Source organism: Populus trichocarpa, chromosome 4, assembly GCF_000002775.5.
Source record: "Populus trichocarpa isolate Nisqually-1 chromosome 4, P.trichocarpa_v4.1, whole genome shotgun sequence".
NCBI lineage: Eukaryota > Viridiplantae > Streptophyta > Magnoliopsida > Malpighiales > Salicaceae > Populus > Populus trichocarpa.
In genome coordinates, this window is record NC_037288.2 from 22,523,536 (window position 1) to 22,529,535 (window position 6,000).

A 6,000-nucleotide genomic window follows, 5' to 3' on the forward strand; every position below is an offset into this window, starting at 1 on the left:
TGTAATAAAACGGTAAGTGAACATTTTTATTAATAATAATTATCAAAGATTGCAGTAATTCTTATTCATAGGATCGGCCAAGATTCTATATCATAGTCCAACCAAAAGTAATATAAACTACTCATTATATAAATATTCTTAAAGTGCTGCTTAGATAAATCTTCTAGTGCTTAAAAAAATTCATGGACGTGCCATCTCACTTTTTTATTTTAACTAAAGTTTGATTCATTTAAAACTTTATCTTTTTTTTTTAATTTCTTAATCATCTAAATTAAAATTTAAACAATGCTAACTTTGCAAATTGAGTAGCTGTAAAGAGTTGGGTTCTTGATAGTATAATTAAGTTGAGCTAGTTGAATTATGCTTGGACTTAAAAACAAAAAATTATTTTGATTAAAAAAAAATTAATATTTTTTATATATCTAGCCCATCTTGAATTAACGGATAATCAAGCTGCTCGACTTGGCTTGGCCAAGCCAGGTCATATAACAAGTGTAGTAGAGCAGTCAAATCTCTTGACAAGCGAATTTATTTTTGTGTAAATTGCAAGAATATTAGAATATTTTAAAAAAATTAAAATATTAATATCAATTGAAAAATCATTTCAGATGATATTTCTGACTAAGCCATGCTAATCATAAATAATTAATCCGACTAAGCTACAGCAGAAACTAGTCCAATTCATGCGGTTTCGCATGGATTGAATCTCATATCGCAAGAGCTGCACGAATGGGACCCCCTATGTCTAGAATCTTAGACTCTTGGGAAACATATGCTATCATAAATATCCACGACAAAATCAAAAGAAACAAACCATATATATATAAAAAGAAAAGAAAAGAAAAGAATCGATCGAGCGAAAAGTTGAAATGATCGAAAGATTGATGAAGCTGAGACCAAGCTTAGCTACCCCACCAAGATATCCTTAAGAATCCATGTGTAAGGCAAGAAAGTTTTGCTGTTTCTTTTTATGCGATTGGAGATCATGCTTAGTCTTTTGTGTTCATCGAAAGAAAAGAAGAAAAAGCTTGACCAAACCGAACGAAGAAAAAGAAGAAAGCTACCGAGGACAAGAACGTATGCCTTGACCAAACCGAAAAAGCTTCATCCAATAAAAATTTCGATGTGATGGGGTGGGCTCGGCTCTCTAATTGATCACTTCACAGATTTGTCGAATATCGCTTTCTGCCTAACGCGAGACCGTGAGACTAAAGCCGGTTCATGGCGATAAAATCGCACGATGATCCAGCCGACAGCTCCGAATTCACTAAAATAATTAGTGGGGTCGGATCGAGACATGGAAGATACTGACAACAAGCCATCACACCTAGCTTTACCATCAGCCATTGTCGAGTCATCCACCTAGTTATTGAAATCTAAGCTTGCAGTCCATCAATATCATAATTAATCATCCCCAAGCCTGAACCACACTCGTTTGTTGTCCCCATACCGTTTCAATATCCAAACTACAATTATTAAACCCATACGGGTTAATGGATCGATTAAATAACTTATCAATTCAAGATCTAATTCAAACTAAGTTTTGAATTAAATTAAATGGAAATAGATTTGATCAAAATTGATCAAGATACGGTTTGAATTTTTTATAAGAAATTTCTTTTTTCATTTTTTTTAAATATAATCTTGAAATAACATGGTTTTGAATTGATAAATTCAAATTAAAGTGTACAATCCAAGACCCGTTCTTTATACCAGGTTATATATAGTTTAATAACTTTCATTCCAAAGATAAGGATATGATCACTCCGCAGAATTGTGAAATATCGCTTGCTGCCTAAATCAATGCTCTTCCGTGAGACATAAATCGCACGACGATCTAGCCACCAACTTCTAAAATTCACTAAAATAATTAGTGGGGTCAGAGAAAGAATCGAGAAATAGAAGACAACAACCCATCACACTCAGCTTACAATCAGCCGTTGTCGAATCACCTACAAAGTTATTGAAATCTAAGCTTACAGTTCATCAATAATCACCAAAAAATCCATTCAGCCATCCCAAGTTCGAGCCACACTATCATGTTGTCTACATTTGCAGTAATCTCATCGTCCAAACTGTGTTAATGAACTGTAACTAAACTAATATTAATATCAATGATCTTCTTCTTGAAAAGAAGAAGTCTTGAGTCCCAACTTACTTTTTATGTGTGTAAGATCCAAATTGTGAATATCCTTAATTATGTTTATCCAAGCATTATCTGGAAACGAAGATATGAACTAAGAATTCTCTAGTTATATTGACAGGGAAAATTGTATTACCAAACAGCAAATGTTCAGCAAAAGCTCAGTCCCAAGTTAAGGGAATGATCATCCCAACTTAATTTACAGTGAATTACAAAGTCGAAGCCCTATATACAGTAGCTACTCAGTCTGATCATTAAGCGGTTGCAGATGCTGCCGAAAGGAAAGAAAGAAGAAGAAGAACTCAATTTTGCAATTCGATATCGCACGATAGGGACACTTGGAAAGAGGAAAGAGAATCAAAATAACCGGCCACTGCAGAGCCCCCAGCTAATAAACAGAGGTGGAAGTTGAGTCACAGGTCTAATGCAAGCGTCGCGGATCCTAAGAGATTCTGTTCTCTTAAGATTTGCACCATCTTACTGATGATTAGCTCAAACAAGCCCAGTAGTTTGATGAGACAGGCTAGATATATATAGCACCTGATCACTAGTTTTGATGATGTGTTGAAGCTGATTTCTTAATCTTGATTTTGAAATGTTCTCCTGCCGCTACATCCTTCTCTTTATCAGAGATGATTACTATAACGTCGCCGGTACTGAGACCCTTTTTACGAACAAATGAAAACCAGTCCCCAGAAAGGGCTGGTTTTGAACTCCTTCCTGGTGACACTCTACAACGAAAGGTCCACACTTGCCCCTCCTCGTCTTTGAACTTCAAGTTTGCTTCATGGTCTTTTGGGAAATCTTTTAGACAATTTTCTGGAAGCGTTAGTCTTCTCTGAACATCGGTGCTGTCGAGTTTTTTTGTGAAGTTTTCCATTGCTAGCTTCTTTTTGTTTTTTGTTTTTTTTTTTTTTTTGGGGAGAAGTTGATGTGCAATGGTTGAGAAGTTTCCCCTTCGCCAAGGCTTTTATAATTCGGCCTTGAGTACGGCCTACAATACTGTGAAACATCGTTTTCTAATTGGTGGGTCCACACAAAATTCCAAAATCATGACAGGAAAACATTGGCTGCACATGACGTGCGACGCTTTTAAAATCACACTAGAGATATTGAATCGATCCACGAGCTGTCAGTTTTATTAAAATAGTATCGTTTTGTTTCTTTCATTTTTTTTATTCAGCTAATTTAGGTTTGTGCTAGACTTAATTGGATTAACCTTGTTATTAAAAATCTAATTAGACTAATTAAATTAACAGATATTCATCTGATCAATAGCTTTTTTATTTACACCTGGTTTGTTTGATGGAATGTGATTTTCTAGTAATTCTTTTTAATTTTTTTTATGTTTGTTTGTTATTAAAAAAATTGATTAAAAAAAACACTTTTCAATTAAAAAAAATTTGACTTGATTTTCACGAAATTGTTTTCCTTTTATTTTGGGCGGAAAACACACTTTCTGAAAGTTGTAAAAAATTTAGAAATGTCATATTATTTGATGATTATATCAAATTTAGTCCTCAAACTTTTGATTGTTATAATTTTTTTTGAATATTTTTTTTTAATTTCATCCCTTAGAATTTAATTTTTATATTAACTTTAGTCCTCATTTTTATAATTGTTATTTGTTCTTCCCTTATTATTTTTTAATTGAAATTTTTTATTTATCAAATTTGGTTCTCGTTCTTTTGATTGTTACTTATTTTATTTGAAATAATTTATGAAATGATAATTATTTTTTTATTTGTTAGATTTGATCTCTATTATTTTAATTATTATTTATTTTATTTGAGATAATTTATGAATTATTTTTTTTTCAATTTAATTTTCATTCAACTTTTTAATTTGTAAGATTTGTTCCTCATTATTTTTATAAGCCTGAAAAAAATAAAACATTAGTAAGTTATTTTTCAACTTATTTTTCATAGCATAACTAAACACTAAAAAGTGTTTTTCTACTTATTTTTCATTACACTACCAAATATCAGAAAATAATTCACTTTTCTGAAATTCATTTAAAAAATAAAACTACTTCCCAGCAAATAAACAAAATCTTAATTTAAAATCTAACTTAAATGAAGTTTTGATTTATTGAATCGAGCCATGGGTTTTAAAATTACATAAGTTGGGATATATAAATATATAACTACAAATAAGACTCTTATTTATGCAATGAATCACGAATCAGTCCTCATTTTCTAAAAAATCTCAGTGTTATCTATGAATCATTTAAGTAAATAGTTGTCTTGTTAATTAGTATAAAAGGTGTTCTTATTACATAAACATGGAAGATTTAGCGTTTTACATACTTAAAATGTTTGTTCTAATTCAGTGTTTGCTAGCAAATACACCAAGCACTCAGGCACTGTTTTTTTATTTAATATGAATATTCAAATCAGCTTGCGTTTCCTGCACCAAGCACGCACGCACTCTTGTGGATCGTGGATGTGACTGCAATTGTTGTCAATTCTGTTTATTGACATCATGTTGTCAGCCTATCACCAGCACCGAGTTCAATGTTTCTGCAAGACATCATTAAAATGCGTGGAGTTATCCTCTCTCTTTTTTGCTAGCAAACACTGTTAGTTTATTTTGTCATATCGCGCGATCATTTAAAAAGTTCTCGTGATGATGATGACGACGATGACACGTGTGATTCTTCTACAAAAACTGAAGATGTCATGGTGGGTGGTTAAACTTTATTCCAAATTTATTTTGATTACAAATTTAAGTTGAATAAAAAAATTTTGATTGAGTTAAGTTCTTAAATATCAGTTGACTAAACTAAACCCTGTTAAAACTTGAAGATGAACTTTAATAATTATTTGAAAAAAAAAATCAAAACAACATCATTTTAATAAAAATAATGACATGAATAAATCTAGAAACGATAATTTAACTCAAAAACCTACTAGTTTTTTTTTGTAATAAAAGACGTCCGAGTCAGTTTACATTCACCCTCAACTAATCTCTCGAGGCCTGAAGCCTACTAGTTTATTCCTTATAAATTAAGTCTGACAAATATGTTTATTGCTGGTAGTAAATTGATGACTGAATTAAATTTATTAGATTTTAAAAAATTAAAAAATTATTTTTAATAAAAACAAAATTAACATAAATGAACCCAATCTTTCATAATTAACTCAATATAGAACCTCCTAACTCACACTTTTTATAAACCAAGTCCGACAAGCATGCTATGCTTTCTACTAGTAGTGGCTAGGATGGTGAGCCACCAAGACATAACTTTCTTTATTTTCAACGTTGAACATTTGACTAAATAGATCAATCTCTTTTTTTTTTAGATCAATCTTGACATTATATGTCTTGGCTTGTTCTACAATAAGCTAAAATGTTATTCGAATATTGGTGGATACGACAATCATAGCTCGGACAACAAGTGTTGTCACATGTGTGGCTTGTATAGTGTACAAATGCAGACCGAGAGTTAGCTACTATTCTCAACTCAAATCCAACACTATTGTCTTTTGACCCATCAACAACAAATCTCGTCTTTGAAATTGACAAGAAAAGATAATGCTCCTTTTATTTCAAAAAGATTATCATGTTCGATTAAAAAAATTATTGGTTCAACATCACCTTTCGTTGTTCACACCCTCTCTCTTTGTGCACGAGAATCACCCTGCAAATAATTGAAGCTTTAGGTTCTCCGTAAACTTGATTCTCGGGTATAGTAGTAGATGTTATTTTTTATAATTTAAAAATATATTAAAATAATATATTTTTATTTTTAAAATTTTATTTTTTACATCAATTAATTAAAAAAATCTAAAAACATAAAAAAATTATCATACACAAAAACACTCATTTTTTAACAAAATGGTGGTGCATGATAC